At 40.9% G+C, this 24,651-nt stretch overlaps 1 pseudogene; it reads right to left on the bottom strand.

Annotated features, from left to right (window-relative positions):
- Window positions 1–24,651, bottom strand: part of LOC118375223 (voltage-dependent T-type calcium channel subunit alpha-1G-like) — a 346,606-nt pseudogene that overhangs the window by 85,905 nt on the left and 236,050 nt on the right.

Here is a 24,651-nt window from a genome sequence, read left to right as displayed (position 1 = left end):
AATTACATCATCTACAGGGTGAGATGGATGAGGATAGAACCCTCCAAGTAATTACATCATCTACAGGGTGAGATGGATGAGCCCAAACACACAGATGACAGGAGAGGATACATCAATAAACAACATGGCTAACACTCCTGATCCCCACCACCCTGGTGGAACAGTCTATCTTCCCTCTGAGTCTCGTAGTGACAGGGGAGGAGGGGTTCGGGGATGCAGCTGGTTTGTGGTAGAGCTAAGTTGAAATAAGGTGACGTAAAGGTGACTTAAGGTGACTTAAGGGAACGTAACGGTGACTTAAGGTGACTTAAGGGAACGTAAAGGTGACTTAAGATGACTTAAGGGAACGTAAAGGTGACGTAAAGGTGACTTAAAGGTGACTTAAAGGTGACTTAAGGGGAACGTAAAGGTGATGTAAGGTGACTTAAAGGGAACATTTAGGTGCTAACAAAAACCTTGGGCCAGTAACCAAAATGTTGCTTGTTCGAATCCCTGAGCCGGCTAGGGAAATTATCTGTCGATGTGCCCTTGAGCAAGGCACTTAATAACCCTCATTGCCTGAAACAATTGTCAAAGACTCCAGTCACCCAAGTCAGACTGTTCTCTCTGCTACCAAACGGCAAGCGGTACCGGAACGCGGTTCCGGAGCGCCAAGTCTAGGTCCAAAAGACTTAACAGCTTCTACACCCAAGCCATAAGACTGCTGAACAATTAATCAAATGGCCACCCAGACTATTTGCATTGACCCCCTTTGTTTTTACACTGCTGTTACTCACTGTTTATTATCTATGTATAGTCACTTTACCCCTACCTACAAATAACATTTGATTGGATTTGATTGAATTGCTCCTGTAAATCGCTCTGGATTAGAGCATCTGCTAAATGACTAAATTATAAAATGTGAAGCCTCAGTTGAGGTCGTGGAGTTGATGGATGAGAACAGCAGTGTGTGTGTGCACAATTAAACAAACTGATGCATTATTCTGTCAAACACACACACACACACTCTCTCTCTCCCAGAACCTCCTCTATGCTATATAATTGCATCATTAACATTCCTAATGAGGAAAACACACTCAAATGCACTGTTAGCTGGGACAATTGGAGAAGTGTGTAGGATCGCTTTTTTCTTCTCTACTTGTGGTCCTTTGTGGCTCCGTTGGCAGAGCATGGCTCTAGTAATGGCAGGGTTGTGGGTTCGATTCCCATTTTAGTTTTTTCCTTTATTTAACTTCTTCAGGCTAGAAAAAGTTTTCTGAAGTTTGGAAGAATGGAGGTGCCCAAAGTACACTGTCTGTTACTCAGGCCCAGAAGCTAGGATATGCATATAATAGTATTGGATAGAAAACACTCTAAAGTTTCCAAAACTGTTACAATTATGTCTGTGAGTACAACATAACTAATATGGCAGGCGTAAACCTGAGGACAAACCATCCAGAATATAAAGGTATAAAGTCCTCCCAGAATGCAGTTCCTAGGGCTTCCACTAGATGTCAAAAGTCTTTAGAAAGAGTTTCAAGCTTGTTTTTTGATAAATTAGCCAGAATTTGTAGTTTTTCTTGTGCGCGTACATCGTTATTTATCTCCGTTAATGGTCTCCGTTAATTCTCTGTCTTAAACTTTGTAGTTTATTTACATAATAGGGTACCTGAGGATTGATTAGGAACGTTGTTTGACTTGTCTTGAAAAAGTTTATTGGTAATTTACGGGATTCATTTTGTATGCATTTTGAACGAGGGAAACTGGTGGATTGCTGAGTCAAGCGAGCCATTGAAACATACTTTTTTGGGATATAAAGAAGGACTTTATCGAACAAAAGGACCATTTGTTATGTAGCTGGGACCCTTGTGATTGCAACCAGATGAATATCTTCAAAGGTATGTGATTTATTTTATCGCTATTTCTGACTTTCTTGACGTATCTGCTTGGTTGGAAAATGTATGTAAAGCTTTTGTGTGCCGGGCGCTGTTTTCAGATAATCGCATGATGTGCTTTCGCCGTAAAGCATTTTTTTAATCTGACAAGAAGTTAAGCTTTTAAATTATGTAAGACACTGGTATTTTCATGAATGTTTAATATTACAATTTCTGTCATTTGAATTTGGTGCTCTGCAATTTCACCGGATGTTGGCCAGGTGCCACGGTAGCGTCCTAATGATCCGCAAGAAGTTTTAGCTAGGCAAGTCAGTTAAGAACACATTTTTATTTACAATGACAGACCCTGTACAATGCTGGGCCAATTGTGCGCCGCCCTATGGGATTCCCAATCACGGCCGGATGTGATACAGCCTGGATTCGAACCAGAGAATGTAGTGACACCTCTTGCACTGAGATGCAGTGCCTTAGACTGCTGTGATACAGCCTGGATTTGGACCAGGATTTTGCACCGAGATGCAGTGCCTTAGACTGCTGTGAAACAGCCTGGCTTTGAACCAGGGACTGTAGTGACACCTCTTGCACTGAGATGCAGGGCCTCAGACCACTGTGATACAGCCTGGATTCAAACCAGGGACGGTAGCGACATCTCTTGTACTGAGATGCAGTGCGGTGCAGGGCCTCAGACCGCTGTGATATAGCCTGGATTCAAAGCAGGGACTGTAGCGAGCAGTTGGAGGCCACGGAAGGAGTGTTGTATGGCATTGAAGCTCGTTTGGAGGTTAGTTAGCACAGTGTCCAAGGAAGGGCCAGAAGTATACAGAATGGGGTCGTCTGCGTAGAGGTGGATCAGGGAATCGCCCGCAGCAAGAGCGACATCATTGATATATACAGAGAAAAGAGTCGGTTCGAGAATTGAATCTGTGGTACCCCCATAGAGACTGCCAGAGGTCCGGACAACATGCCCTCCGATTTGACGCACTGAACTCTGTCTGCAAAGTAGTTGGTGAACCAGGCGAGGCAGTCATTAGAACAACTAAGGCATTTGATTCTGCCGATAAGAATACGGTGATTGACAGAGTCGAAAGATGAAGACGGCTGCACAGTACTGTATTTTATCGACGGCGGTTATTATATCGTTTAGTATATAGTATATTGAGCGTGGCTGATGTGCACTCGTGACCGGCTCGGAAACCAGATTGCACAGTGGAGAAGGAACGGTGGGATTCGAAATGGTCAGTGATCTGATTATTAATTTGGCATTCGAGCTGTCAGACGGGGTTGGAGTAGCCAGGAGGAAGGCATGGCCGGCCGTTGAGAAATGCTTCTTGAAAATTTCGATTATCATGGATTTATCAGTGGTGACCGTGTTACCTAGCCTCAGTGCAGCTGGGAGGAGGTGCTCTTGTTCTCCATGGATTTGACAGGGTCCCAAAACTTTTTGGAGTTCGAGCGACAGGATGTGAATTTCTGCTTGAAGCTGGCCTTTGGTTTCCTGACTGACTGCGTGTATTGGTTCCTGACTTCCCTGAACAGTTTAATATCGCAAGGACTATTCCATACCACCTTTAGAGTATATAGAGTGTTAGAACTGAGCTGAACTGAGTTGAAATGAGCTGAACTGAGCAGAACGGAGTTTTAAAAAATATATATATATTTCACCTTTATTTAACCAGGTAGGCTAGTTGAGAACAAGTTCACATTTACAAGTTTGATGAATGCATGAAATGAAGACATGAGAAAGAGCAGATAAACTCTGTGAGGAGGTAGATGAACAGAGTTAGATGAACAGAAACTCTTCCTCTGCCTGCAATGTCACAACAGACAGAGAGGTATATCTGACAGAGGTGTGTGTGTGTGTGTGTGTGTGTGTGTGTGTGTGTGTGTGTGTGTGTGTGTGTGTGTGTGTGTGTGTGTGTGTGTGTGTGTGTGTGTGTGTGTGTGTGTGTGTGTGTGTGTGTGTGTGTGTGTGTGTGTGTGTGTGTGTGTGTGTGTGTGTGTGTGTGTGTGTGTGTGTGTGTGTGTGTGTGTGTGTGTGTGTGTGTGTGTGTGTGTGTGTGTGTGTGTGTGTGTGTGTGTGTGTGTGTGTGTGTGTGTGTGTGTGTGTGTGTGTGTGTGTGTGTGTGTGTGTGTGTGTGTGTGTGTGTGTGTGTGTGTGTGTGTGTGTGTGTGTGTGTGTGTGTGTGTGTGTGTGTGTGTGTGTGTGTGTGTGTGTGTGTGTGTGTGTGTGTGTGTGTGTGTGTGTGTGTGTGTGTGTGTGTGTGTGTGTGTGTGTGTGTGTGTGTGTGAACCATACACACTCCAGTGCTTCCGGGGAAAACACAGACAGACTCATGTTTAATTCCCCCACTCTTCTCTTTTCCTGTCCTGAAACTAAAGCCTCTGAACTGACAAACTGGAAAACACACAAATAAATCACACACTTATTATTTTGTACAATTCTCTGGTGTGCCAAGGAATGAACCCTCCAGATAATTACATCATTTACAGGGTGAGGGGTCATGTTGTGTGCTATATTTTTTTATGTGATAAAACATTGATCTGCTTTTTAGCTATTAATGCCATAGTGCTGTGTAAAGCTTTGATATTCTCCATTATTTTAATTTAGTCCTATGAGATTCCTGCCACACAAGCTCAGTTCAGAATCCATGTTACGAGTATCTCTAGGGTTTCCACATATACAGTGCAGTGCTATATACAGTAAGCCCTCGTTTTCAGAGCTTTGCTTGATCAGAAGTTTACTTTCCTGTCAAACTAACTGAACTTTCTCTGAGACGGCCTTCAGTACAGCGCAGATTCCCAGACCAGCATACTGATATTGTGGCATTTTCATGCTCCTCTCCTCTCCTCTCCTCTCCTCTCCTCTCCTCTCCTCTCCTCTCCTCTCCTCTCCTCTCCCCTGCCCTCCCCTCCCCTCCTCTCCCCTCCCCTCCCCTCCCCTCCTCTCCTCTCCTCTCCTCTCCTCTTCTTCTTCTTTCGTCTGAGTGTCAGGGTTTGAAAGCTAATTAATACCCTCAAAGGATAAATTATGAATGTATTATTTCCTGATCAGAGCGATAATCTGTAGTGTTTGTAGGTGGGAGGAGAGAACACCAGCTCAGCATTTCTCTCTCCCTCTCTTTATCTATCCCCTGTTCACTTCATTTCTGTTTAGTTTTTTTTGTATCTATACGGGTTATTTGGCTGGTAACCACAGCAGAACCCTTTTTGGTGCTACTGTTCATATCACTTTTTTGGGGGATTCTACAAAGAACCATGGTCATGAGGTTCTAAATGGAACCTGCATGGTGCAATAAAGAACCCTTTTCCTAAGGTTCTACAATGAACCATGGTCATGAGGTTCTAAATGGAATAAAGAAACCTTTATGGAGAAGGTGGTTCTATAAAGACATGTCGTTAATCTGGTTCTTTGCAGATTCTTTTGAAGACCCATACATGGTTTCTTTTTCTGATTAGCCATATAATATATATTTCTGATGATTAGCCATGTAATATATATTTCTGATTAGCCATGTAATATATATTTCTGATTAGCCATGTAATATATATTTCTGATTAGCCATGTAATATATATTTCTGATGATTAGCCATGTAATATATATTTCTGATTAGCCATGTAATATATATTTCTGATGATTAGCCATGTAATATATATTTCTGATTAGCCATGTAATATATATTTCTGATTAGCCATGTAATATATATTTCTGATGATTAGCCATGTAATATATATTTCTGATTAGCCATGTAATATATATTTCTGATTAGCCATGTAATATATATTTCTGATTAGATTAATATATATTTCATGATAATATATATATTTTCTGATTAGCCATGTAATATATATTTCTGATTAGCCATGTAATATATATTTCTGATGATTAGCCATGTAATATATATTTCTGATGATTAGCCATGTAATATATATTTCTGATTAGCCATGTAATATATATTTCTGATTAGCCATGTAATATATATTTCTGATGATGAGCCATGTAATATATATTTCTGATGATTAGCCATTTAATATATATTTCTGATGATGAGCCATGTAATATATATTTCTGATGATTAGCCATGTAATATATGTAATGAATTTCCTCCTCCGAAGAGGAGAGGCGAAACGGATCAGAGGACCAATACGCGGCGTGGTAATTGTCCATGGTACTTTTTAATACGTTAAGGTACACATGAACAAACTAACAAAAACAAGAAAATGTGAAAACTCAAAACAGTCCTATCTGGTGCACACACAGAGACAGGAACAATCACCCACAAACACACAGTGAAACCCAGGCTACCTAAGTATGATTCTCAATCAGAGACAACTAATGACACCTGCCTCTGATTGAGAACCATACTAGGCCGAAACATAGAAATTCCCAAAACCTAGAAAAACAAACATAGACTGCCCACCCAACTCACGCCCTGACCATACTAACTAAATACAAAACACAGAAAATAAAGGTCAGAACGTGACAATATATATTTCTGATGATTAGCCATGTAATATATATTTCTGATTAGCCATGTAATATATATTTCTGATGATTAGCCATGTAATATATATTTCTGATTAGCCATGTAATATATATTTCTGAGTAGCCATGTAATATATATTTCTGATTAGCCATGTAATATATATTTCTGATTAGCCATGTAATATATAATTCTGATGATTAGCCATGTAATATATATTTCTGATTAGCCATGTAATATATATTTCTTATTAGCCATGTAATATATATTTCTGATTAGCCATGTAATATATATTTCTGATTAGCCATGTAATATATATTTCTGATTAGCCATGTAATATATATTTCTTATTAGCCATGTAATATATATTTCTGATTAGCCATGTAATATATATTTCTGATTAGCCATGTAATATATATTTCTGATTAGCCATGTAATATATATTTCTGATTAGCCATGTAATATATATTTCTTATTAGCCATGTAATATATATTTCTGATTAGCCATGTAATATATATTTCTGATTAGCCATGTAATATATATTTCTGATTAGCCATGTAATATATATTTCTTATTAGCCATACAATATATATATGTATATTTTTATTCAATATGTGTTATTATTAAATTAATTGACAAGTTGAATCCAGTGAACTACCTCTGGAACAGCTGGGGGTTCCCGAGGAGGGAAATGAGAACCACTGACTGATTTAGACAACACTTCTTAAATGACACAAGGCCATACATGAGTCTTTCACAAGACATCATCACCAGCCATAGTTATATATAACATGTAATAGCATGACACAACAGATTAAATAAACTGTGAACTAACTTGTGAACTATAAAGAACCATTGAAGAGCTCAAAAGTGCTCAAAAGGTTATTTGAGTCATTATGGCTCCATATAGAACCATTAGCCTTCCCAAACCCTTGAGGAACCCTTTTGTTAGTGTTCCCCTCTTCCCGTGATGTCTCTCTCTTTCCTTCAGTACATAAACCCCAGAGACAGTACATAAACCCCATAGACAGTACATAAACCCCAGAGACAGTACATAAACCCCAGAGACAGTACAGTACATAAACCCCAGAGACAGTACATAAACCCCATAGACAGTACATAAACCCCAGAGACAGTACATCAACCCCATAGACAGTACATAAACCCCAGAGACAGTACATAAACCCCAGAGACAGTACATAAACCCCAGAGACAGTACATAAACCCCAGAGACAGTACATCAACCCCATAGACAGTACATAAACCCCAGAGACAGTACATCAACCCCATAGACAGTACATCAACCCCATAGACAGTACATAAACCCCAGAGACAGTACATCAACCCCATAGACAGTACATACACCCCAGAGACAGTACATAAACCCCAGAGACAGTACATAAACCCCAGAGACAGTACATAAACCCCAGAGACAGTACATAAACCCCAGAGACAGTACATAAACCCCAGAGACAGTACATAAACCCCAGAGACAGTACATAAACCCCAGAGACAGACATAAACCCCAGAGACAGTATATAAACCCCATAGACAGTACATAAACCCCATAGACAGTACATAAACCCCAGAGACAGACATCAACCCCAGAGACAGACATCAACCCCATAGACAGTACATAAACCCCAGAGACAGTACATAAACCCCATAGACAGTACATAAACCCCATAGACAGTACATAAACCCCATAGACAGACATCAACCCCAGAGACAGTACATAAACCCCAGAGACAGACATCAACCCCAGAGACAGACATCAACCCCAGAGACAGACATCAACCCCATAGACAGTACATAAACCCCAGAGACAGTACATAAACCTCAGAGACAGACATCAACCCCATAGACAGTACATCAACCCCATAGACAGTACATAAACCCCAGAGACAGACATCAACCCCATAGACAGTACATAAACCCCAGAGACAGACATCAACCCCATAGACAGTACATCAACCCCAGAGACAGTACATAAACCCCAGAGACAGACATCAACCCCATAGACAGTACATAAACCCCAGAGACAGTACATAAACCTCAGAGACAGACATCAACCCCATAGACAGTACATCAACCCCAGAGACAGTACATAAACCCCATAGACAGACATCAACCCCATAGACTGTACATAAACCCCAGAGACAGTACATAAACCCCAGAGACAGTACATAAACCCCAGAGACAGACATCAACCCCATAGACAGTACATCAACCCCAGAGACAGTACATAAACCCCAGAGACAGACATCAACCCCATAGACAGTACATCAACCACAGAGACAGTACATAAACCCCAGAGACAGACATCAACCCCATAGACAGTACATAAACCCCAGAGACAGTACATAAACCCCAGAGACAGACATCAACCCCATAGACAGTACATCAACCCCAGAGACAGTACATAAACCCCAGAGACAGTACATAAACCCCAGAGACAGTACATAAACCCCAGAGACAGTACATAAACCCCAGAGACAGTACATAAACCCCAGAGACAGTACATAAACCCCAGAGACAGTACATCAACCCCAGAGAAAGTACATAAACCCCAGAGACAGACATCAACCCCATAGACAGTACATAAACCCCATAGACAGACATCAACCCCATAGACAGTACATCAACCCCAGAGACAGTACATAAACCCCAGAGACAGTACATAAACCCCAGAGACAGTACATAAACCCCAGAGACAGTACATAAACCCCAGAGACAGTACATAAACCCCAGAGACAGACATCAACCCCAGAGACAGTACATCAACCCCATAGACAGTACATAAACCCCATAGACAGTACATCAACCCCATAGACAGTACATAAATCCCATAGACAGTAAATAAACCCCCTAGACAGTACATCAACCCCATAGACAGTACATCAACCCCATAGACAGTACTTAAGCCCCATAGACAGTACATAAACCCCATAGACAATACATAACCCCCTAGACAGTACATAAACCCCATAGACAGTACTTAAGCCCCATAGACAGTACATGAACCCACATCAGCTGTACAAACTCTATCAAATAAAATTAGTTGGACTTTTGATTTATGTTCATCTGATGGGTTTATATTGCTGGGGACAAACACACACACACACACACACACACACACACACACACACACACACACACACACACACACACACACACACACACACACACACACACACACACACACACACACACACACACACACACACGATAAAAGCAATCCTAGTCTGAAGACAGGAATAGTAGATTCCATTTCACTAGAGGTCAGGGGTCATATTTGAGAGGGGTCAGGTAGGAGATTGAAGTGGTTATCCCACAGCGTTTTGTGGGTAAATCGGGCAGGAAAAATTCCTATTAGATTTTTGTGCTTTCCAGAGATGCTAATAAATATTTGAGTGCAGGTCGGTAGAGCTTCACGAGAGGAGAGACAAGAGGCAAGGGAAGAACAAACACACACGCTCACACTGAGCAGCATGACAACAAACACACAGACAGGCCATATATCATAGAGACAATGTAACTCATCAGAAACATTGTTGAGTCTTCCCTTTCACACAAACTCACACACACACACATGCGCACACTCACGCACAAACACACCAACATGCCCAACACACACACTGCTCTTCTGCACCTCATGAACCATTCTCAGAGAAAGAAGACACACCGATAGAGAAAGTCAATAAATAGTTTTCCCCATTTTAAAGTGAGTTCCTTTATTCCACGGTTAAAAACCACAGACTACCATTCACACACTGCTGTAAGTAGCTTCAGCTGTTCCAGGCCTCCCTAGTGGGAGATATGTGACGTTGGTACAGTACACTGGAAGTGGGGAAAGTCACACTGTAAGTCTGGTAGATATACTGTTTTGGAAAAAGGTATATTAGTGAGGAGGCCTGCACGTGTGTGTGTTCCAATGCGTGTGTTTGTGTGTGTGTATGAGTGTGTTTGTGTGCATCCGTGCATTGGTCATGTGCGCGCGTGTGTGTGTGCCAGCGTGTGTGTGCTCAAGCATGTGTGTGTGTATATATACAACTCACCGTAGTGGCCTGAGTGTCCGTAACAGGCGCAGCACCCGGAGCATACCCAGTATCTTGGGGCTGCTGTTGGACACCAATGAGACAAGGATGTCTATGGCTGAGATCATCACCAGCAAACCGTCAAGAAGGTTCCAGCTACTCCTCAGGTAGGCCTTATCACCAAACAACCAGCCCAGCGCAGCCACCTGAGAATAACCACAGACACTGGCATTAAAGCCATATAGTCTACACTTCCATTCACATACAAACAGGTAAACAATAAAGACAACAATACAAACACATACGGTGAAAGCAAATGAGTAAATGAGGTCATCAGTACCAATTTACTTAACATCACTGACCAAATATAGAAACTGGAATTACAACACTAGATCACAGGGTTGGTTAACACTGGACACCTCTTCCTACCAGACCCCTGTCCTGTGGAATCATCTCCAAGTGACCTTTCATTTGGATGTGTTGTTGTCTCAGTTTAGGAGAAAGGTGTTTTTATATTGATAAATGTGTCTGTTTTGTTTGATTGTTTATTGTGTATATAATATTTGCTATTTAATTTTGTGTTTTACATTGTGTATAATTGTATTTCCTGTATTGTTCCCAGGGCACATTTGGAAATGAGACCTAAGTCTCAATGTATTTTTCCCTGGTTAAATAAATAATGAAAAATATGCTGAGCTCGGTTTGTTGTTTTCAAAAAAAATGTTTAGTTGAAGAAACGTTTGTCTACTAGCCTACCTGTTTAGCCGCGAAGCAGTTAGCCTCAGTTGCTGGAACCACTGCTATCTGTCCTGGGATACTGCCAAACCCTAAAGTCTGGACAGATGTTGCTTGGCACGGTAGGTAGACTAGCTGCCAGGTTTCTTTGACAGTTTTGAATACAGCCTGCAACATGTTTTATTTATTTATACACATCGCATGCATCTATAATCGCATTTGCGTAGCGTACAGTTGAGAATATGTGTTTTTAGGATTTACACACGTGGAAATGTTTTAAGCAGGGTGTGGAAAATTTGGGGCCTTTTATAACATACTTTCTACAGAATATGTTTATCACTGTTCAGATAGGATGCCATTTTTTTCCCCACAATTTATTTTCTACATTTTGGAATAATTAACTATGAAATAACATATATGGAAATAATACTTATTTTCCACCATAATTTGCAAATAAATTCATAAAATGTGATTTTCTGGATTTTTTTTCTCATTTTGTCTGTCATAGTTGAAGTGTACATATGATGAAAATTACAGGCCTCTCTCATATTTTTAAGTGGGAGAACTTGCACAATTGATGGCTGACTAAATATTTTTTTGCCCCACTGTACCTGTTTGGCACCCACTTCCCCCTGGTCACAGACCATGCTCCCCTGATGTGGATGGCCAGGGGAAAGGACACAAACCATCAGGTCACCAGGTGTTTCTTGTCCCTTCAACGGTTCTCTTTTGCTGTTGTGTACAGGTCAGGGGCAAAGCATTGGAATGCCAACAATACCTTGTCACAACACAACTGATTGGCTCAAATGCATTAAGGAAAGAAATTCCACAAATTAACTCTTAACAATACACACCTGTTAATTTAAATACCTCATGAAGCTGGTTGAGAATGCCAAGAGTGTGCAAAGCTTTCATCAAGGCAAAAGGGTGGCTACTTTGAAGATTCTCAAATATATTTTGATTTGTTTAACACCTTTTGGTTACTACATGATTCCATATGTGTTATTTTATAGTTTTACAGTTTTGATGTCTTCCCTATTATTCTACAATAATAGAGTCGACAAACTCTTGAATGAGTGGGTGTTTCCAAACTTTTGACTGGTACTGTATATATACTAAGTGTACAAAACGTTAAGAACACCTTTCTAATATTGAGTTGTCCCCATTTTTTTCCTACGAACAGCCTCAATTCCTTGGTGCATGGACTCTACAAGGTGTCGAAAGCTTTCCACAGGGATGCTGATCCATGTTGACTCCAATGCGTTCCACAGTTTTGTGAAGTCGGCTGGATGTCCTTTGCTGGACCATTCTTAATACACGCGGGAAACTGTTGAGCGTGATAAACCCAGTAGCGTTGCAGTATTTAAAGCACTAAAACCAGTGTGCCCGGCACGTACCCCTTTAAAAGGCACTTAAATATTTTGTCTCCCATTCACCCTCTGAATGGCAAACACACACAATCCATGTGTCAATTGTCTCATGCTTAAAAATCTTTCTTTAGCCGTTTCCTTCAGTCAAATGACCTACTGGCCTCATGGGTGGAATGTCATTAAAAATTGTAATAATTTCATAATTAATAAACTGTACTTCAAAAAAGCCGCCAAAATCTGGTGTTTCTATATCAAATGGTTTTGTTATATTTCAGTCTTCTGTGATGTATATAAAGTGTAATATTGGGATGCAAACTCAAAATAGAATAGATTTCAACTGTATATCTGACATGGTACAGGTGTATTCTTTTTTCTAAGCCTGTAACAATGTGTGTGAGGCGTATACTTTTGTGTCACAATAGATTTCTTTAAGACTACCAAGAAACACTCTGTGTGGCCCTGATTTAGCCCACTGCACTAAAAGGTTCACCTGTCTCCTACCCTTCATCTACACTGATAGAAGTAGATTTAACAAGTGACATCAATAAAGGTTCATAGCTTTCACCTGGTTTCACCCGGTCAGTCTATGTCATGTTTTCTGTACTCTGTGTAGTGAAGGGCAATCAACTTATACTCCACCGACGCAGATGACAAAACATTTTTTTTAAATGATGACAGTTGGAGCTGTATTATTAAATGTCAGTGCAGTCTTTGATGTTATTGCTCATAAATTTTTATTGAAGAAACTCACTTGCTATGGTTTGCATCACCTGCCATCACATGGTTGAAGAGTTATTTATCCAATAGAATCCAGAGCGTGTTCTTAAATGGAAGCTTCTCTAACAGCAGCTATGTACAGTGCGGTGTACATCAGGGCAGTACCTTGGGACTCTTTTCTTCTCTATCTTTACAAATGATTTGCCACTGGTGTTACACAAAGCAATAATGATTATGTATGCAAATGATTCCACACTCTCCAGTGTGTACATGTCAGCACCCAAAGCCAGTGAGCTCACTGAAAGTCTAAATAAGGAGTTACAGTCAGCAATGGTGATTAATAGTAAACTGGTCTTAAACAACTAAAACTAAAAGTGTTGTATTTGGTTCAAAACATTCTCTAAGACATAAACCTCAACTGGAGTTGGTGTGACCATTGAACAAGTTGAAGAAGTTGAACTCCCAGGAGTAACTTTGGATGGTCAGTTATCATGGTCAAGTCATATTGACAAACTTGTTGTGAAGATGGAGAGGGGTATGTCTGTTATAAAAAATATGTTCTGTGTTTTTGACACTAAAATCAACTGTACTATTTGTTCACACTCTGGTCTTGTCCCATCTTGATTACTGTCCGGTAATATAGTCAGGTACAGTGAAGAAAGACCAAGCAAAGCTGCACCGGACTCAAAACAGCAGCACACCTTTCCCTTAAATTGCACGCACAGAACTGACATCATGTCAGCCTTTACTGGACGAGGGTTGATGAGAGATTAACTGAATCTTCTAGTTTTTATGAGAAATATTACAGTGAATAAAATTCCAGATTGTCTGCATAATCAAATAACATTCAGCTCAGACACCAATAAAGAAAAGCCACCAGGGGTCTTTTCACAGATCACAAGTCCCCAAACAATTCACGGCAAAGCACAATATTATACAGAGCCAAGATCGCATGGAACACCCTTCCAAATACAATTACTTAAGCTTACAGCAAAATGTCCTTTATAAAATGGATTAAACAACGTCTCATGGAACGGGAGGACTGTGAGGAGACACGCACAAACACACGCAAGTATGATTTTTGAGTTGTTGTTTGTATGTCATATTTCAAATGTGTGTGACTTTGTCGATCAGTGTTTTGTTACTTGTCCTATTTTAATGTTTTGTGTTTTTTGTGGACCCCAGGAAGAGTAGCTGGACCCCAGGAAGAGTAGCTGGACCCCAGGAAGAGTAGCTGCTGCTTTTGCCAAAGCTAATAAACACATACAGTACCAGTCAAAAGTTTGGATAGACCTACTCATTCAAGGGTTTTATTTTTTTTATGACTATTTTCTACATTGTAAAGTAATAGTGAAGACATCAACACTATGAAAAATACATTTTATATTTGAGATTCTTTAACAGTAGCCACCCTTACACATTTGCATAGTAAACCTTTTTTTAAACCCTGGAATGAGTAGGTGTCCAAACGTTTTACTGCTACTGTAAGACAAGTGTGATACAAACGTTTTACTGCTACTGTAAGACAAGTGTGTACAAACGTTTTACTGCTACTGTAAGACAAGTGTGATACAAACGTTTTACTGCTACTGTAAGACAAGTGTGATACAAACGTTTTACTGCTACTGTAAGACAAGTGTGATACAAACGTTTTACTGCTACTGTAAGACAAGTGTGATACAAACGTTTTACTGCTACTGTAAGACAAGTGTGATACAAACGTTTTACTGCTACCGTAAGACAAGTGTGATACAAACGTTTTACTGTTACTGTAAGACAAGTGTGATACAAACGTTTTACTGCTACTGTAAGACAAGTGTGATACAAACGTTTTACTGCTACTGTAAGACAAGTGTGATACAAACGTTTTACTGCTACTGTAAGACAAGTGTGATACAAACGTTTTACTGCTACCGTAAGACAAGTGTGATACAAACGTTTTACTGCTACTGTAAGACAAGTGTGATACAAACGTTTTACTGCTACTGTAAGACAAGTGTGATACAAACTTTTACTGCTACACAAGTGTGATACAAACGTTTTACTGCTACTGTAAGACAAGTGTGATACAAACGTTTTACTGCTACTGTAAGACAAGTGTGATACAAACGTTTTACTGCTACTGTAAGACAAGTGTGATACAAACGTTTTACTGCTACTGTAAGACAAATACAAACGTTTTACTGCTACTGTAAGACAAGTGTGATACAAACGTTTTACTGCTACTGTAAGACAAGTGTGATACAAACGTTTTACTGCTACTGTAAGACAAGTGTGATACAAACGTTTTACTGCTACTGTAAGACAAGTGTGATACAAACGTTTTACTGCTACTGTAAGACAAGTGTGTCCAAACGTTTTACTGCTACTGTAAGACAAGTGTGATACAAACGTTTTACTGCTACTGTAAGACAAGTGTGATACAAACGTTTTACTGCTACTGTAAGACAAGTGTGTCCAAACGTTTTACTGCTACTGTAAGACAAGTGTGATACAAACGTTTTACTGTTACTGTAAGACAAGTGTGATACAAACGTTTTACTGCTACTGTAAGACAAATTACAAACTTTTTACTGCTACTGTAAGACAAGTGTGATACAAACTTTTTACTGCTACCGTAAGACAAGTGTGATACAAACGTTTTACTGCTACTGTAAGACAAGTGTGATACAAACGTTTTACTGCTACTGTAAGACAAGTGTGATACAAACGTTTTACTGCTACCGTAAGACAAGTGTGATACAAACGTTTTACTGCTACTGTAAGACAAGTGTGATACAAACGTTTTACTGCTACTGTAAGACAAGTGTGATACAAACGTTTTACTGCTACTGTAAGACAAGTGTGATACAAACGTTTTACTGCTACTGTAAGACAAGTGTGATACAAACGTTTTACTGCTACTGTAAGACAAGTGTGATACAAACGTTTTACTGCTACTGTAAGACAAGTGTGATACAAACGTTTTACTGCTACCGTAAGACAAGTGTGATACAAACGTTTTAACTGTAAGACAAGTGTGATACAAACGTTTTACTGCTACTGTAAGACAAGTGTGATACAAACGTTTTACTGCTACTGTAAGACAAGTGTGATACAAACGTTTTACTGCTACTGTAAGACAAGTGTGATACAAACTTTTACTGCTACTGTAAGACAAGTGTGATACAAACTTTTTACTGCTACCGTAAGACAAGTGTGATACAAACGTTTTACTGCTACTGTAAGACAAGTGTGATACAAACGTTTTACTGCTACTGTAAGACAAGTGTGATACAAACTTTTTACTGCTACCGTAAGACAAGTGTGATACAAACGTTTTACTGCTACCAAGTGTGATACAAACGTTTTACACTGTAAGACAAGTGTGATACAAACGTTTTACTGCTACTGTAAGACAAGTGTGATACAAACGTTTTACTGCTACTGTAAGACAAGTGTGATACAAACGTTTTACTGCTACTGTAAGACAAGTGTGATACAAACGTTTTACTGCTACTGTAAGACAAGTGTGATACAAACTTTTACTGCTACTGTAAGACAAGTGTGATACAAACTTTTTACTGCTACCGTAAGACAAGTGTGATACAAACGTTTTACTGCTACTGTAAGACAAGTGTGATACAAACGTTTTACTGCTACTGTAAGACAAGTGTGATACAAACGTTTTACTGCTACTGTAAGACAAGTGTGATACAAACGTTTTACTGCTACTGTAAGACAAGTGTGATACAAACGTTTTACTGCTACTGTAAGACAAGTGTGATACAAACGTTTTACTGCTACTGTAAGACAAGTGTGATACAAACGTTTTACTGCTACTGTAAGACAAGTGTGATACAAACGTTTTACTGCTACTGTAAGACAAGTGTGATACAAACGTTTTACTGCTACTGTAAGACAAGTGTGATACAAACTTTTGTTATTGAAAAATGTTATTCTGTATTTCAATCTACACAACTGACTGAGACACAACAATGACACACAGAGACAAATTGAATCTCAACTAGGCAGCCGGATGGGTCATTTGCATACGATGTTGTGCCTCACCCGAGTGTAAAGGCATGAATCTATATATAATCAGGCAGTGTATTACTTAGAGAATGATCAACCCCCTGAAAAACAAAGATGTGTCGAGGTTACAAAGACTTTGGTTCCTATGTGAGTTCCGCCCAAACGTCTGACTTCCTGCGCGCGACGTTAATGAACCTCCCCCGAGCCCCATTATTCCTGAGCATGATTTAAATGTTGCGTTGGTCTGCCCTAAATTTGTATGTGTGTGTCTGTGTCTTTGTCTGTGTGTGCGAGCATGTGTGTTGTGTGTGTGTGCGTCTGTGTGGGTGAGCCCTGGTGTTGCATTGGGTCCTAGAATAGAGATAGAGGTCTTAGTGAGTGACACCTGTGAACTTTCTCTTGCCCTCACCCCTCCTCACCCCTGCCACAAGCCATGAAACTCAATTCAAAAGCCAGGACATTTGAATATTGGCTAGACATATTATTAAAAGATGGGTATGTGTGTGTGTCTGTAAGCTCATCGGTCAGTGATGACGAGAGAGATGAATGTGTGTGTATGTGTGTGTGAACGATAGCTTTGTCCATTCATATATACAGTCATCAGAGATAGCGCGCGCACACACACACACACACACACACACACACACACACACACACACACACACACACACACACACACACACACACACACACACACACACACACACACACACACACACACACACACACACACACACACACACACACACACACACACACACACACACATCCTATTTAAACCTTTACAGTTCACACACACATTTTAAAGTATGTCTAGCCCTTATTCAAATGTCCTTGCTTTTGTATTGAGTGCGATTCATTCCTATGTAAAGAGTCAATAGCGCATTGACACCAAGTGAAGTTGAAGCTTAAGATGGTGTCTCATGGAGACATAATATGCACAGTTTGAGCTACTTCAGGAAGTGACGCTGCAGGCTTGCTCAGTGCTGCCAGCTCTCATTGGCTGACTCAAGTCGAAGGCCAACCGGGGTACTGCAGGCTACCATTAGGAAATAGAGTATCCTTATAACACCTTTTGTGTGTGATTAAAAACATATTTGGTTCAAGGACATACATCTGGTGAATTAGAAGCAATTATTGGTATCATGATTGTCTTTGAAACATGTTTTAATTTACATGAAAATTGACCATGAAGACTGATATTTCCCTACAATTGGGGATTCTGGTTTCTGTTAACAATACCGTGGTCAGCCTTGAACTTCCGATCCTGTAATGAGAAGGGGTTGTCGTTCTCCCGTGGATCGCTCCCATTCAAGAGTGTGTGTGTGTGTGTGTATGTATGTGTGTGTGTGTGTGTGAGACTTACTCAGGTATCACACGGGAAGTCTGTTTTCTTATAATATATGCCATTTAGCAGACGCTTTTATCCAAAGCGACTTACAGTCATGTGTGCATACATTCTACGTATGGGTGGTCCCGGGAATCGAACCCACTACCCTGGCGTTACAAGCGCCATGCTCTACCAACTGAGCTACAGGCTTTGTATCTAAAGGCTTTGTATCTAAAGGCTTTGTATCTAAAGGCTTTGTATCTAAAGACTTTGTATCTAAAGGCTTTGTATCTAAAGGCTTTGTATCTAAAGGCTTTGTATCTAAAGGCTTTGTATCTAAAGGCTTTGTATCTAAAGGCTTTGTATCTGTAAAACAGTAGAGCTGAAGATCAATCATTTGGAGGTGGGCGGTGTTTTGAAGACCCAGTGCCTTCAGAAATGTGATTTTCCAGTGTTATACACCCCTTCAAAATTAGTGGATTCGGCTATTTCAGCCACACCCATTGCTGACAGGTGTATAAAATTGAGCACACTGCCATGTAATCTCCATAGACAAACATTGGCAGGAGAATGGCCTTTACTGAAGAGCTCAGTGACTTTCAACATGGCATTGTCATAGGAGGCCACTGTTCCAACAAGTCGGTTAGTCAAATGTCTGCCCTGCTAGAGATTCCTCGGTTACACCCGTAGTGCTGTTATTTTGAAGTGGAAACGTCTAGGAGCAACAACGGCTCAGGCGCGAAGTGGTAGACCACACAAGCTCACAGAATGCAACCGCTGAGTGCTGAAGCGCGTAGCACATAAATATTGTCTGTCCTCGATTGCAACACTCACCACCGTGCTCCAAACTGCTTCTGGAAGCAACGTCAGCACAATAACCATTCGTCAGGAACGTTATGAAGTGGTTTTCGCATGACTGAGCAGCGGCACACAAGCCTAAGATCACCACGCACAAGGCCAAGCGTCGGCTGGAGGGGTGTAAAGCTTGCCGCCATGGGACTCTGGAGCAGTGGAAACGCTTCCTCTGGAGTGATGAATATAGGTCCAAAAGGCTCCTTATTTTTACACTCAAGACAATTAACCAAATGGCCACCCGGACTATTTACATTGACCCCCTTTGTTTTTTTACACTGCTGCTACTCGCTGTTTATTATCTATGCATAGTCATTTTACCCCTACCTACATGTACACATTACCTCAAATAATCTATACCCACACATTGGTAGTGGTAGTCTCGTTATGTATATAATATATATAGTATGTATATAGTCTCGTTATTGTTATTTTATTGTGTTTCTTTTGTTTATTTAGTAAATATTTTCTTAACTCTTTCTTCAACTGCGTTTCTGGATAATTAAGGGATTGTTAACCTGTTACTTCTACCCCCTACTTTTTCGAACATTCTGTTAAAAATCGCGCAACATTTCTCAGCGCCCTGCTGCTCATGCCAGGAATATAGGATATGCATATGATCAGTATGTGTGGATAGAAAACACTCAGACGTTTATAAAACTGGTTAAATCACTGCTGTGACTATAACAGAACGTGCGTTTCATCGAAAAGCGCAGGAAAATCTGATCACTGAAAATGGAAATATATATCCATCCGCCACTTCAACCCATTGATAAAGGCGAACCACAATAAATGGGGCTGAGGTTGCAATACCTACAGCTTCCATACCCCCCCCCCCACACCTCTAAAACCAAAGTTGCGCCCCTAGTGCCCGCTGTAAAGTTTGGTGGAGGAGGAAAAATTGTCTGGGGCCTTTTTTCATGGTTGGCTAGGCTCCAAAATCTGAAAACTACAGCATACAATGACATTCTCGACGATTCTGTGCTTCCAAAATGGTGGCAACCGTTTGGGGAAGGGCCTTTCCTGTTTCAGCATGACAATGCCCACGTGCACAAAGCGAGGTCCATACATAAATAGTTTGTCGAGATCGGTGCAGTGGAACTTGACTGGCCTGCACAGAGCCCTGACCTCAAACCCATCGAACACCTTTGGGATGAATCGGAACCTAGACGGCAAGTCAGGCCTAATCGCCCAACATCAGTGCCCAACATCAGTGCCCAATATCAGTGCCCAACATCAGTGCCCAACATCAGTGCCCAACATCAGTGCCCAACCTCAGTGCCCAACATCAGTGCCCAACATCAGTGCCCAACATCAGTGCCCAACATCAGTGCCCAACATCAGTGCCCAACATCAGTGCCCAACATCAGTGCCCAACATCAGTGCCCAACATCAGTGCCCAACATCAGTGCCCAACATCAGTGCCCAACATCAGTGCCCAACATCAGTGCCCAACATCAGTGCCCAACATCAGTGCCCAACCTCATTAATGGTCTTGTGGCTGAATGGAAGCAAGTCCACGCAGCAACGTTCCAACATCTTTCCAGAAAGGTGGAGCAAAGGGGGGACCAACTCCGTATTCATGCTCATGATTTTGGAATGAGATGTTCGACAAGCAGGTGTCCACATACTTTTGCAGTGTCCACATGCAGTGTATATATTTCCACACTATGATACTGTGAAATTGTGAAAATGATGACAATGCCCTTTTAGTGTAAGAGTTGTTTGAAAAGACCACCTGAAATTTCATCCTGTTTTGGTGGTATGGAGTTTTGGCCTTCCTGGTGACATCACCATGCAGTAAATTAGTTAATAGACCAATAAGACACAGAGTTCCAAACCTCTCTGCCAATAACAGTACATTTTCAGTTGTCCAGACTAGTTTTCCAGACAACTCACAGACTAGTCTTGGCAAAATTATTTTTAAAGAAATGGCTCTTTGCTAAGAAACTATTTGTGTTTCTTTTGACCATTTTAATTGAAAACAATCACAGTAAGGTAGTTAATTGTTACCCAGAAATTATTTGATATTTAGATAAAAATGGCTTTGTTTGACCTTTAAGGTATTTCTGTCATCTAAACTAAATACTACTAAGGTATTTTATGTACTTCAGGTACTTGAAGTATTTGTTAAGCTCTATTTTCTCATCTCTCTCTCTAAATTATGACTTTTAGGAAACCCTATAATGGTACTCATCTTCTCTCTCTCCCCATTTCTCTCTCCCCCCCCCTTCTCTCCCCCCTTCTCGCTCTCTCTCTCTCCCCTTCTCTTCCAATCTTCTCTCTCTCCCTTCACTCTCTCTCCCCCCTTCTCTCTTTCTTTCTATTTATTCAAATAAGCCTGAGGGCAGATTGATGGGCCTGAGGGCAGATTGATAGGCCTGAGGGCAGATTGATAGGCCTGAGGGCAGATAGATAGGCCTGAGGGCAGATAGATAGGCCTGAGGGCAGATTGATAGGCCTGAGGGCAGATTGATAGGCCTGAGGGCAGATAGATAGGCCTGGGGGCAGATTGATAGGCCTGGGGGCAGATTGATAAGCCTGTGGGCAGATTGATAAGCCTGGGGGCAGATTGATAAGCCTGTGGGCAGATTGATAAGCCTGAGGGCATATTGATAGGCCTGGGGGCAGATTGATAAACCTGAGGGCAGATTGATAAGCCTGAGGGCAGATTGATAAGCCTGGGGGCAGATTGATAGGCCTGAGGGCAGATTGATAGGCCTGGGGGCAGATTGATAGGCCTGAGGGCAGATTGATAAGCCTGATGGCAGATTGATTAGCCTGAGGGCAGATTGATAACCCTGAGGGCAGATTGATAAGCCTGAGTACAGATTTATAAACCTGAGGGCAGATTGTACACAGAATCCACTGATGGATATTGGTTTATAAGCAGTCATAATAAGAGTAGGATTACAAAACTTTGATCTTTGCCTGTGGGCATCTCCTACCCAACATGTCCTAATATCACCTAGAGGGAGTAGAGCTTTAATCTGGCCATGTGGATCAGACCAGATGGATGAAGGCCTTAACTAGAGCCCTGAGGTACAGTGATGAGTCAAGCCCAGGAAGACTACCCTTCTCTGGGTAGGACATTGCGTGTTTACGGGTTTACCGCTTGGTAGGGTATGCTCTGTATGCTCTCATTGGCTGGCCCTTATTTCATACTCATCGCCATACCCACTGGCTCCAGGTCATCTACAAGTCTCTGCTAGGTAAAGCCCCGTCTTATCTCAGCTCTTATCTGGTCACCATCGCAGCACCCACCTGTAGCACGTGCTCCAGTAGGTATATCTCACTGGTCACCCCCAAAGCCAATTCTTCCTTTGGCTGCCTCTCCTTCCAGTTCTCTGCTGCCAATGACTGGAACGAAGTGCAAAAATCACTGAAGCTGGAGACTCTTACCTCCCTCATTAGCTTAAAGCACCAACTGTCAGAGCAGCTCACAGATCACTGCACCTGTACATAGCTCATCTGTATGTAGTCCATCCAATCTACCTCATCACCATACTGTATTTATTTATTTATCTTGCTTCTTTGCACCCCAGTACGTCTACTTGGACAAAAATCTTCTGCACATTCTACCATTCCAGTGTAATTGCTATATTTTATTTACTTCGCTACCATGGCCTATTTATTGCCTTACCTCTCTTATCCTACCTCATTTGCACACACTGTATATAGATTTTTCTACTGTATTATTGATTGGATGTTTGTTTATTCCATGTGTAACTCTGTTTTGTTGTATGTGTCGAACTGCTTTGCTTTATCTTGGCCAGGTCGCAGTTGCAATTCGGAACTTGTTCTCAACTAGCCTACCTGGTTAACCTCTCTTGGGTAGGGGGCAGTATTTTCACATCTGGATGAAAAGTGTGCCCAAAGTAAACTGCCTGAAGCTAGGATATGCATATAATTGGTAGATGTTGATAGAAAACCCTCTAAAGTTTCTAAAACTGTTAAAATAATGTCTGTGAGTATAACAGAACTGATATTGCAGGGGAAACCCCGAGGACAAACCATCACAAAAAAAACAATTCAGCCTATCACTGTTTTCAATGGCTGTCACTTTTATCATCAAGCAAAATCATCCCAGATTGCAGTTCCTAGGGCTTCCACTAGATGTCAACAATTTTTTAAAAACGATTTATGCTGGTTTTTGGACAAATGAGCCAGAAATTTGAGTTTTTTTAGGTGGCTCCCATTTTGGCTGTTGTGTTTCCAAGCACGTGGTATTTTTCTCCGGAAAGGACAATAACGATTCTCCATCTTGAATTGTATTATTTATTTACGTATTAGGGTACGTAAAGGTTTGATTATAAACGTTGTTTGACTTGTTTGGAAAAGTTTATTAGTAATGTTTGGGATTCATTTTGTATGCATTTTGATGGAGGGAAACTGGTTGGATTATTGACTGAAGCTCGCCAGCTAAACTGAGTTTTTATGGATCTAAACAAGGACATTATTGAACAAAAAGGACCATTTATGATGTATCTGGGATCTTTTGGAGTGCTAACTGTCACGCCTTGGTCATTGTATTTTGTGCTTTTGTTATATGTTTGGGTTGGCCAGGGTGTGACATGGGTTTATATGTTGTTTTCGTATTGGGGTTTGTAGTATTTGGGATTGCGGCTGATTAGGGGTGTTGTTAGGCTTGGCTGCCTGAGGCGATTATCAATTAGAGTCAGGTGCTATTCGTTGTCTCTGATTGGGAATCGTATTTAGGCAGCCTGAGTTCGCTTTGTATTTCGTGGGTGTTTGTTCCTGTCTCTGTGTAGTAGTCACCAGATAGGCTGTAATTAGTTTCACATTCCGTTCTGTTGTTTTTGTATTTAGTATTCAGTTATTTCATGTACCGCGTTTTCTTTCATTAAAGTCATGAGTAACCTACACGCTGCGTTTCGGTCCGACTCTCTTCATTCAACAGACGAACGCCGTTACACTAACAGAAGAAGATAATCAAAGGTAAGGCATTTATTATATTGCTATTTCTGACTTTCGTGGCGCACCTGCCTGGTTGAAATATGTTATTCATGTGTTTGTATGCAGGGCGCTGTCCTCAGATAATCTTTCGCCGTTAAGCCAATTTCAACAGATGTTGGACAGGTGGGACGCTACCGTCCAATAAGAAGTTAAATAAAGGTGAAATCAAATAAATATATAGGGTCCCCTAAGTCCATCCTTACCTTTACTGTCATCTCTGCCACAAAGATCGCTGTGAATATGTAGTTGGATAACGTGAGGA

This window comes from Oncorhynchus keta, chromosome 3 (genome assembly GCF_023373465.1).
Source record: "Oncorhynchus keta strain PuntledgeMale-10-30-2019 chromosome 3, Oket_V2, whole genome shotgun sequence".
NCBI classification, from domain to species: domain Eukaryota; kingdom Metazoa; phylum Chordata; class Actinopteri; order Salmoniformes; family Salmonidae; genus Oncorhynchus; species Oncorhynchus keta.
Note: the sequence above shows the minus strand (reverse complement) of the source record. Positions and strands in the feature narration are given on the sequence as shown.